At 43.1% G+C, this 12,590-nt stretch overlaps 1 protein-coding gene and 1 long non-coding RNA gene across 9 annotated transcripts in view; both read right to left on the reverse strand.

The window, feature by feature from the left end:
* The window catches only part of LOC126284616 (CB1 cannabinoid receptor-interacting protein 1-like), a 908,627-nt gene that overhangs the window by 602,548 nt on the left and 293,489 nt on the right, over positions 1-12,590 (reverse strand). The gene's annotated exons all lie outside the window — the stretch shown is intronic.
* LOC126284617 (uncharacterized) lies at positions 11,497-11,893 on the reverse strand. The gene is made up of 2 exons (XR_007551515.1): positions 11,713-11,893; positions 11,497-11,629 (listed from the first exon to the last, which is right to left on the reverse strand). It is a non-coding gene; the product is annotated as an uncharacterized LOC126284617 (long non-coding RNA).

A 12,590-nucleotide genomic window follows, 5' to 3' on the forward strand; every position in this document is an offset into this window, starting at 1 on the left:
TTAGCGGAACAACCCGCTGATGCTGACGTGAAACATCCTATGTAGTAGTCATATGAACTACACTGTCGTGGCTGTTGAGAAAAGTGATGTACAACAAAGCTCCCAATGAAAGATTTTTAGAAAATTCAGTTAAACACATAACGACCCGAGTTGACGTTGATAACATTATTATCGAAAATAATACCTATAGCTACACAAAAAATTACATAAATTTGCAAACACATTTTTTGTCGTCATTTGATGAACTATGACGCGTTGTTAAATCGAGAAGAACGTGTAAGGCAGACTACCAACGTAAACTATTATTATTTTAATATAATTATTTGTCTCAATTTCAGTTAATCCATGTACATGCTAAGGTCATGTAACAACATGTGCATTTGCAGGCCTGATGCCTCTACATGAATGACTTTCTAACGTGTGTTGCTTATATGGATTCTCCAGTTCCCGTATATTTGTGAGATAAATCTCGTATTATGTCCTTCAGTGTTTGAGTACTTTTTATTTCTTATATTTTCTGACACTGATGGTGGCTATACTGTACCTAAAAGCTAGATCTGCAGAAAGTAGATTGAAACGTGACTGACTGCTGAGCTCCTTCAAATTTGGACGTTTAACAACAGCTACCAACCACTGAACTAATTAGATATTTCAAAAATATTTCATTAATATACGTCCATTGCATTCATAGTATGAATTACTATCCAACTGTTGAATCTTTCAAGTGACATAGCGCCAATAAAAAAGTCCCTTGCATTTTCGTAAACTTTTTTTTCGTGTAACAATACACATGGCGGCGATGCACTTATTATAGTCGTGGGTGCCTTTGTCAGCACAATCACAACTCCCTCGATCTTTCAACTTGGGTACTAAATAGCTTAGTATGGTGACTGTGCTGCAATCCTTGACTGTGGTAACTGTCTCAAAGTCAGATTTTGCGCTAAATGGAGAATGATAGTTTTCAGAAATAAATCGAACGTTTTTTTCTGACACCATGGCAATCAAAACGTTAAAAATTGATTAATAGCTGGCGCTTTAAATGAAGTGAAGCCACCTGGTGAACAAAATGTTCGAAACTACTATTGAAAAAAGTCAGTAAAATGTTTTAAAAAATGTTGTCAATTTAGTTGGTAGTAGTTGTTATAAAAGGTATTTCACCATAGGACCATGGGAATGCTTACTCTCAAATGCTTACTCTCATCTCCTGACAAAATAGCACATCCACTGTTAGCCAAAAATATTACAATAGGTTAATATACAGAAAATAACAAAATTATACTTTGTATGTATACAGTGCAGTTCATGAAATACATGATTCAATATGCAGGTGATTATACAGAGTACAAAATTTAGTACACAGACCTGCCGCCTCTGGCAGTAACAGTGGCTCTGACCCACTAAGCATCATGCCAAGCCGAGCTGTGATGACAGATACACATACATCATTTTATACTGATTTAGCTCTACATCAGAGTCTGTCAGTTGTAGTGGCTAGCGAATGGCTGCGTGGCTGTTTATTGGCAACACATGATCAGATGTTTTCAATAGAAAAGAGATCTGGAAAAAGTGCTGGCTACAACAACTGCTGCACAATCTCTGTGTCGAGATATTCAAGACAGCACAAGCAATGTGCAGTCTTATGACATCTCATAAAAGATAACATCACACAGACCTTGAAGACAGGGCACAGCCACTGCAATCAACATGTCATAAATGTAATACCTCCTTTCCAGACTATGAGCTATACAAACCAGACGTCATAGTATTATATATCCAGTGTCATCCTGTATCATCACACCTTATGTTAGATCTATACATCAGTGATAAATGCAGCCCAGCTGCCAAAAACCTACAGACACAGATATGTCTACCATTATGCTGTTCAAATGAATAGTCTGAATATGTGGTGCCATTCATGTGTCCATTGCTATCGCCAGACAGCCACTTCCGTGTCCACGTTGTTGCCAGACAGTCACTCCTGTGTCCATTGTTGTCCCATACAGCCACTCCTGTGTCCATTGTTGTCCCATACAGCAACTGCTGTGTACATTGTTGTCCCCAGACAGCCACTCCTGTGTACATTGTTGTCCCCAGACAGCCACTCCTGTGTCCATTGTTGTTGCCAGACAGCCACTCCTGTGTCCATTGTTGTTGCCAGACAGCCACTCCCATGTCCACTGTTGTCACCAGACGGTCACTCCTGTGTCCATTGTTGTCCCCAGACAGCCACTCTCGCGTCCATTGTTGTCGCCAGACAGCCACTCTGCCTCTATACTCTGCTCATCATCAGATTAATCTTGATGTAAACAGTGCACTATCTATTCTTCAAAATTTGCTTGAATCTCATTAGATTTCACTTCATGTGGAGCAAAAGCCAAGCTGTGTCCAGTACAGCCAAGTACGACCATAAGAGTGCATTTTATGTGGCATTACTTGCACACAGACTGAGCAATAATGTGGGACAATACCTTTGCTGGTGTATTTAACTTTGACACCACTGGCCAACCAGCTGGTGCAATTAACCTTCAATGATGTGCGCTGTTGCAGTTCAGATGTAAAAAGAGACTAGCAGAGAAACAATATAGCTCTGAATGTTAATTAATTTTTAAAGAGAATGAAATAATATCGGCGAAACTTCAGCACTACCGCATGCTTCTTATGTGGCCAGACAGTAAGCATAAAATTCTTTCATTCTCATGTAACACAGTATTCTGTTTGCAAACAAGATTGATGAAAATTCTTAACTTAACACAGGGTAATTTTTCTGAGCAAGCTTTGTGTGAAGGAACAGCAAGCTGCAGGGATTTCACCATATTGTTGAATACTGAAGCCACTGAAGTCATCTGGTAATCTCTTAGCTCCTTCCTTATCCGAATTCGAGAAATATATTTCAGTTCTGGAGCTGTCATCTGCTATGTTGATAAAGTGTCGATTAACAACAGAATCCACAAGCCACCCAGGTGCAGCATCCTCTCCTCTGGTGTGCCGTTCTATATAGCGCCAGCATTCGGTAGTGATATGTAAAAAGCAGCATGTGTCAGTTCCAGTATGTCTGACAGCTTAACAGTCTCGTCATTTCTCGCTTATTTCTGGGTCCAGATCATTTCTGTTGGGTTCATATTTTAATGATACAGTGGCAAATGTAAAAATGCAGCACTCGTATGGTGTGCTCGATGCTGTGAAAATTGTTTTACATGTTTCTACGACACTTATCTGTCCGGTTCGTGTGAGACTACATCTGTGGTATAAAGCAATGGGCGTAGTACAAAAAAGTGTATTTGAATTTTCGTATTTGTCCCAAAAATTAAATTGTTACATTTACTTAATTTAAGCAACCTTAATGAACAATATTTCATAAAATATCAATAGCTAAGAATTTATATTTGTAATGAAACCAAAGTTCACTTGCAATATGTTATTAGAAACAAGAGGACGTGCATTATTCATACAAAATGATGATGAATTTTACAATTACAAGATGTAGGTATTTCAAATTGAACGAAAGAAAAGGATGACCAAGTCGAGACTTGAACCAGCAATCCATAAATTAGCACCAGATAATAATATTCTTCCACACTGCCGATTCCGTTATACATCCAGCGTGCATTTGTAGCTCAACTGTATCTTCTATAAATTTATGAAAAAACCTTAAGAACAATATCTTTCTCAGTGCACTTTAACCGGCTTCACAGGCTTTTTTTCGTTACAGAATAGGAAGCAGCCTCAGGCATTTTCCCGATGTGTACTGACAGGGCGACGATCACAGCACAACAGTACAGAGGCTGTGACCTTACACGATTTTTGAAATAAAAACTGCATAGCTAACGCGTGATTACGCGAAAGACGTTGAGGGCTGTTAATACATTAAAATATCTTAAAGTTCGATTTGACGTAATTTACTAATAACATATTTAATACAAAAGTAGGATCTACTTCCAAGAGTGTAACAACACCAGTGTATGTGTGCTATGGCTTCCGCCCAATCATCACATTCGTGTTTGTTTACATCAGGTTTATTCTTGTGACGAACAGAGTATAGTGAACCAATCGACTCAGTATTCACAGCGCAGTCGTTGCATTCCGACCAAACCAGGGAGTAATACGCTGAACAATAAACCACAGTCTCAATATCCCACTGTTATATTCAGTTGTGACAAGTGCTGACGGACGTTTCCTTGGTTACAGGAGGTACACAGTCCAGATGACTATCGCCTGCGTTCGACTTCAACAGGCAATAACTATTCAAAGAGCGGCGGGTTGCGGCAACAGCAGTAGAGGGTATATGAAGCATGTCGGCGGGACATGGAAACAGAATGTTGTTACAATGGTCATTGACTTTAGAGACAAGGGTGGATCTTTCTCAAATCGGCAAAGTTTGTACGCGGTTCACATGTCCCCCTGGTTAAAATGTACTGTGCTTGGCAACATGTCGTTATCCAAAACCGGCACAAAGGCAACTGTGGTGAACCATGGGCCATAGGTGACAGGGGTGAATGACGAGTACGGAAACGTGTATGGGGAATAGATGTACAACTGTTGAGCAAATGATTGTTCGGATGGACCAAGGCGCTACCAACAGTGTCTCCTGAATTGCTGTTCAGCGAACATTGTTGTATATGGACCTCTATAGCTGGCGCCTCGTTCATGCACCCATGCTGACTGCTGTTCGTCGGTGACGAAGGCTGGAATTTGCACGCCAACACCGCAGCTGGACGTTCACTGAGTGGCAACAGATGGCATTTTCAGAGGAATCACGTTTTGTGCTCCATCAGCGTGGTACGTCTGAAACCGAACACCCTGTTACAATAGTTGGAAGGGTCCAGGTCAGAGGAGGGAGCGCTATGGTCTAGAGAATGTTGTCATGGCATTCCGTGGGTGATCTCATCATTTTGGAATGCACAGTGGATCAACACAAGGGTGCATCTATCCTCGGGGACCATGTCCTCCCATTCATACAATTTGTTTATTATCGTCAGCACAATGGCAATTACCAGCCGGACAGTGCAGCGTGTCACACAACTTATAGAGTACGTGCGTGGTTTGAAGAGCACCAGCATGAGTTTACTGTACTGCTCTGACCATCGAACACCCTCGATTTAAACCCAAAAAATCTGCGGGAGCACCTCGATCGTGTTGTTCGTGTCATGGTTCCTCAACCGAGAACCCTAGCGCACCTTGGCAAGGCACTGCAGTCAGATGGCTCCAAATCGCTGTCAATACCGTCCAGAACATCAGTGACACACTTTCAACACGTCCACGCTGCAAAAGGAGATCTTCAACCATTAGAAAGGTGGTCACATTAATGACTGGGTCATGTATAGCACGGTATTGTCACACATAACCTACAGTCAAACGCGATTTCAAAGTGAGAAAACACCTCCGTAATCGTTTCTGGTATTCATAATTATTCAGAATACAGTTGGCGTCCCTCCAACTTGGAAATGAACCATTTACGTATCCAAACATGTAGTACACTTAATACCAGTTTGACACTTGCTGCATGCCAACATTTTTGGTGCTGCAATTTTGATGGCCAGCAGCGTCTATACACGGTTTAAGTGGTAACTGTTCACAACGTACCCCAGGGACGTAGAGGAAGTCGTGATGAATAATTTGATACAAGGGGTCTGTGGTCATAAAGTAGGTAAAATACTTCAGATTGCTCTACAAAAGCCTCCTACGCCGCAATGCATGTTTGCTGTGTGAGGTTTTCAGTATCCCCATGTCCTCTTCACGTAAACTCTTAGTCCTAGAGAAAAGCTGAATACGACATCTTTTGTTCTGGAATACGTTTCCTTTGGAGGTCGGAGTTTTCGGGGTTTTTAAGAAGAACGGAAAAAGTGACTTTCAAACGTACCCCACTCCGACACTGACATCTCCCCCCCCCCCCCCCCCCCCCCCCCGCCCATCGCCCACCAATCAGGATTTTTAGAATGTTGTTCAGAGCACTGCCGGCTAGCAGTGTAAAAAAAATTTCCGCTACTGAATTATTTCCGATTTTCGACATTCTGTTCTTAATTGATTCGGCTCTTACTCCACCTGCTAAATCGGCTTTTTCATTAACATCATTAATTTAAACTATACAGCCACGGTAATGAAAGAAGAAAGACTTTTATGAAAGTTATGCAAAAACTAATTACACTTACTAACTGAATAGTAAGGAGGCCATACAAAGAAAACGATTCAACTGTTAATTTTATGTGTTAAAATTTACCAAGCTGTGAGTCAAAATTTACACAAACCTCACTTTTACACTTTGCCAGTGGTCAATGAAGCCCGAAACTGGTCGAATATGGGAAAAATTTTGTAGGCTCTTGAGTAACCCTAAAACGGCGGACTCTAATGGAAACTTATATCCGCACAAAATTAAACTACATTACATTTCCTATAAAAAAGGTTCTATTCATTTTTTTTCTCCATGACTAATAGTTTGCAGGAAGAGAAGACAGGATATGAAAGGTCTCATGTCACGAACTTGGTGTAGCTTGGGTGTTTTTTTGTAGACCAATTTGGGGTGATTACCCGACTCGATACACCACATGCGTCCTGTATCAAATCGTTGATCTCGACTTTCTCTACACCACTGTGGTACGTTGTAAATGGTTATCCTTTACACCCTGTATAAAGGATAGTGGTGGATAAAGAAGAGCTCAACTTCAAATCAGAGTATTTGTTCTGAATACAAATGGAAACACATGAAATGTATTCGCATTTGGTGATACAGACGGTCATCAACTGTGTAGTGGAATGAGCCGGCCGGTGTGGCCGAGCGCCTTTAGGCGCTTCAGTCCAGAACCGCGCTGCTGCTACGGTCCCAGGTTCGAATCATGCCTCGGGCATTGATGTGTGTGATGTCCTTAGGTTAATTAGGTTTAAGTAGTCTAGGGGACTGATTACCTCAGATGTTAAGTCACATAGTGATTAGAGCCATTTGAATCATTTTATTAGGCTATCGGAGCACGCTTCGCCGGCAGACGTGGTTGGGAGGTCTGGCTGTGAAGCGTGCTCGGGTAGCCTAAAGGAAAGCGAACGCTCGTGATAAACGGGATATCCTAGAGTCCCCATCCGTACGTTTTCATTGTCCCCATTCCATTATACAGCTGATAGTTGCTGTATTCGCAGCTTTGAATATATTTTACGTATTTCATAATATCTCTAGTCGCGCAGTGCCTGTTCCTTCGGACATACATGCATGTTAGAAGCAATGAACACTGCATCGTACTTCTACATCTACATCTACATCCATACTCCGCAAGCCAGCTGACGGCGTGTGGCGGAGGGTACCTTGAGTACCTCTATCGGTTCCCTTCTATGCCAGTTTGTTATTGTTTGTGGAAAGAAGGATTGTCGGTATGCCTCTGTGTGGGCTCTAATCTCTCTGATTTCATCCTCATGTTCTCTTCGCGAGATATACGTAGGGGGCAGCAATATTCTGCTTGACTCCTCCGTGAAGGTATGTTCTCGAAACTTTAACAAAAGCCCGTACAGAGCTACTGAGCGTCTCTCCTGGAGTTTATCTATCATCTCCGTAACGCTTTTGCGATTACTAAATCATCCTGTAACGAAGCGCGCCGCTCTCCGTTGGATCTTCTCTATCTCATCTATCAACCCTATCTGGTACGGATCCCACACTACTGAGCAGTATTCAAGCAGTGGGCGAACAAGCGTACTGTAACCTGGTTCCTTTGTTTTCGGATTGCACTTCCTTAGGATTCTTCCAGTGAATCTCAGTGTGGCATCTGCTTTACCGACGATCAACTTTATGTTATCATTCCATTTTAAATCACTCCTAATGCGTATTCCCAGATAATTTATGGAATTAACTGCTTCCAGTTGCTGACCTGCTATTTTGTAGCTAAATGATAAGGAATCTTTCTTTCCATGCATTCGCGGCAGATTACACTTGTCTACATTGAGATTCTGAATAACACAGCAACTGCAACATGGTGCAGCTTGAAATCTTAAGAGATACGGACGCTGTACCGTTCGTTATGTTGCCGCACTGGTATTCTGTTTGCCCGCTGGTAGGCAACAAATAGGACCCGCTGAAAAGACTTCGATCACACGTCGCCTCGGCAGGAATCGGCCGCGCGCTATTTCTGGACGGTGCAGATGGAGCTGTCTGGCGCACTACGCCCCCGTGAGCTGATGGCACGGGGGATGAGCGAGTAACGAGCGCGGCGCGCCCGTAAATGCTCGATTTATGCGGGACCTGCCTGCTGCCTCCTGCCGGCTGGCGGGCCGTCCTCCCACGCCTCGTCAACCACTCCGCTGGCGACGCGGCGTTCTGGCGCTCTCCGAGCCACGCGCCACTCAGCGACAAACACTCGTCACTCTCGCCAGAGTAATGGGTTCCCGGCCCCGTGTCGTAAATCTGCTTGTCGTAGGGCTATTACCATCCGAGACAGGTTTAAGACGCGTCTCCACTGCATATTTAACCTCGAGGAAAGCAAGCTACTGAACTGCGCCTAGAAAAACAGAACGGACCACTACAAGAATCACTCTTTTATCAGGGGACTCTTGCGAAACATTCGCACTTTTATACACACACATCAAACGAAGTTTTGCATCACCTCGATTCAGAGAGTTTCGCAATCTGTACAGTAAATTGGAATAGAGATCAACATAAACGACATTTCGGCCATTTTTATTGCTCATAGAAATCACACATTGCATGTTGTACCATCATACAACGAGACCTTCAGAGGTGGTGGTCCAGACTGCTCTCCACACCGGTACCTCTAATACGTAGTAGAACGTCCTCTTGCATTGATGCGTGCCTGTATTCGTCGTGGCATACTATCCACAAGTTCATCAAGGCACTGTTGGTCCATATTGTCACACTCCTCAACGGAGATTCGGCGTAGATCCATCGGAGTCGTTGGTGCGTCACGTCGTCCATAAACAGCCCTTTTCAATAAATTCCAGGCATGTTCGATGGGGTTCATGTCTGGAGAACATGCTGGCCACTCTAGTCGAGCGATGTCGTTATCTAATGGTTCTAATGACTCTGAGCACTATGGGACTTAACTTCTGAGGTCCCCTAGAACGTAGAACTACTTAAACCTAACTAACCTAAGGACATCACACACATCCATGCCCCAGGCAGGATTCGAACCTGCGATCGTAGCGGTCGCGCGGTTCCGGACTTTAGCGTCTAGAACCGCTGGGCCACTCTGATGTCGTTATCCTGAACGAAGTCATTCACAAGATGTGCACAATGGGTAGCCGAATCGTCGTCCTTCAAGACGAATGCCTCGCCACTATTCTACCGATATGGTTGCAGCTTGTGGTCTCACGGTAGCGTTCTCGATTCCCGATCACGGGGTCCCGGTTCGATTCCCGGCGGGGTCAGCGATTTTCACCTGCCTCGAGATGACTGGGTGTAGTTGAGTCGTCTTCGTCGTTATCATCCTCATTCATCCCCATTACGGTCGGAGGAAGGCAATGGCGAACCATCTCCGCTAGGACATTGCCCAGTACAGCGGTGAGGGTGTCCCGCATCGTCTCCTACGCTCTGTCAAGGAGTATAGGACTAAATCGTCATCGTCATGATGGTTGCACTATCGATAAGAGAATGGCATTCACGTATCGTATAGCCGTTACGGCCCTTTCCACGACCACCAGTGGCGTATGTCACCCCACATAATGCCACCCAAATCGTCAGGGAACCTGCACCTTGTTGCACTTGCTGGACAATGTGCCTAAGGCGTTCAGCCTCACTGGGCTACCCCCAGACACGTCTCCGACGATTGTCTGGTGGAAGACATATGCGATACTCATCGGTGAAGAGAACGTAATGCGGATCCTGAGCGGTTCATTCAACATGTTGTTGGGCTCATCTGTACCGCGCTGCTTGGTGCCCTGGTTGCAAAGATGGACCTCGCCATGGACGTCGGCAGTGAAGTTGCGCATCATGCAGCCTATTGCGCACAGTTTAACACGACGCGCTGTGGCTGCACGAAAAGCATTATTCAACATGGTGGCGTTGCTGTTAGGGTTCCTCCCAGCCATCATCCACTGCAGTAGCAGACCTTGGGCGGCTTGAACGAGGCATGTCATGGACAGTTCCTGTCTTTCTGTATCTCCTCAATGTGGGTAAAATATCGCTTTGGTTTACTCCGAGACGCCTGGACGCTTCCCTTGTCGATAGCTCTTCCCAGCACAAAGTAAAAATGTGGACGAGGTCGAACCGCGGTATTGGCCGTCTAGGCACAACTGAACTACAGACGAGCCGTGTACCTCCTTACTGGTGGAATGACTGGAACTGATCGGCTGTTGGACCCCCTCCGTCTAATAGGCGCTGCTCATGCATGGTTGTTTACATCTTTGGGCGAGTTTAGTGACATCACTGAACAGTCAAAGGGACTGTGTCTGTTGTACAATATCAACAGTCAACGTCTGTCTTCTGGAGTTCTGGGAACTGGGGTGATGCAAATTTTTTTTTTTTGATGTGTGTAGTTTTAAATAATGACAGTATCAGGAGTAAGTGAAGTCGTTGGCATAAGGATAGTTGTGGAAATGAAGAGAAAATATCTCTGAAAATGAACCAAACGAGGTGAAATAGTAATCGTGAATTTATGATGCGTTCACGTATACACATTTCCATGTGTCCAAAAAGGTGTTCCTCATTTGCAGTGTTTGTCATGTCTTGTAGTTAGACAGAGAGCAGGGACATTCAGTAGGGCCACACAACCTTTAGCTCGAGAGACATTTTCAGATTCGCTAAGCACCTTTGGCTGTAGTAGCAACAGGTCAATCACAATGCAAGGCTGTCGCGTGCTACGTCTAACACAATAGTAAGGAGCGGTAAGCTACATAGTGGTGTAGGAGCTGTCGCCATAGGTCAGCTAGTCAGGAGCGAAAATTATTAGCTAACACGTAAATACAGTACACAGAAGTTTTACTAACTTACAGGTTTCTCCAAGCCTTGCGAAGAAACTTTACAAAAGAGCCAACTGCAATACAGTCCAGCTATTGCAAGAAGCAAACTAAAGAGCATTGTGAAGTGTGAGGTATCTCTTACTAACGCACGAATGAACTGACGAAGCCTGAGTAAGACTGGAGACTGTCAGAGACTGCGACTGGCGTATAGCTGCTGCCGGCCATCGTATGCTGCGGCTGCAGAGGGGCGGCTATAGTCGGAGTCTCGTAGCTCAGTGGGTGCATATTGTTGGATACACCGAGACGCTATCGACTTCTGTCAGAAACATGAGCTTCCGTTGTCAACTGTAAGATGATGGGGTAGTATCTATCTATGACGCCACGAATGCGACAATGATAAATATGTCTGTCGTTTCGGTAATTATATTCGTTTAGGAAAGTCAGTTTGTACAAGGGGCAGAAAAAATGGACTTCCACATTGGTCACGGTTTGTATCTACAACTATGCCGTATACAGATTACCCAATTAATACGCACAAATAAAATTGTATTAGGATAATATGAAAAACAGGTGTTTTATATGTTATTTCACTGAAAAAATACGGCAACCAGCCACTTTTTAATGCGTTTTTTATTTACGCCAATATGCATTTCGGGTTTGCACCCATCTTCAGCTGGCAAATTACATGGATCTTCAGTTACTACAGTAGTACAATCTCGACAGCAGTTTGGATGCTGCAGCAGGCCTGTGCAAAAGCAACGACTCCAATCATTTACTTCAATTTCGCGAGTTTAAAGTCACACACTATCAGCTGTTCATTTTACTTACATTCTCCTCTCCTTGTTTTTTCCTGGCTTTTCTTCTTTTTTTGCAACGACACAAACACTTTTTATCACGTATTTTGCACAGGCGCACTGCGTTATCCGCCATGTTGTCGACTGACAGTTTTTGTTTACATACAAATGGTTTATCTATGGACAGAGTTACATTTTTACGAAAGTTTTGAGGTTCTAAGATAAGCTATTGTTTTCTAAATATTGACTTGGCTGATAGAAGTATTTTAACATAACACATTTATACAAAGCAGTAATTCATACATTTACAATATAACAAAGATAGAATTAAGATATTAGAATTAAGATTTTTATGTTTTATATTATTACATGCATTTGCTGGGTTTATAATAGATTATGTTGTTTGTTGATTGTGCTTAGTAAGTGGTTTGATAAGTAGAGTGTGGAAGTTTTTTATAAATATTCGGTTTGGCAGCTCTGTTTGGTCGTTAAGTATGTCAGAAGGGGATGCATGTTTATGTGAATAAATTTCGATTTCTTCTAGGAGGTTCATTCTTTTTCCTTTGTTGGCTAAGTGGAGAACTTGTAGGTTATGGGATATGTCTGTTACTTGATGTTCTTCTTCTGCTACATGTTGGGCGAATGTGGATTTATTTAAGTTTTTTAAACGAAGAGCATCCATGTGTTCTCGAAACCGTATGCTGAAGTTTCTCCCTGTTTGGCCTATGTATGTTTTTGGACATGAGTTGCAGTTAAGTTTGTACATTCCTGATTGATTGTACGGTTTGGTATTATTTTTAATGTTATGGATAGCTTTGTTCTTTATTTTGTTATTTGTAGAGTAGCTGATTTTGATATCTGTTTCTCGGAACAAGTTTGCTATTTTATATGACAGCTTTCCTACAAATGGCA

This window comes from Schistocerca gregaria, chromosome 8, assembly GCF_023897955.1.
Source record: "Schistocerca gregaria isolate iqSchGreg1 chromosome 8, iqSchGreg1.2, whole genome shotgun sequence".
NCBI lineage: Eukaryota > Metazoa > Arthropoda > Insecta > Orthoptera > Acrididae > Schistocerca > Schistocerca gregaria.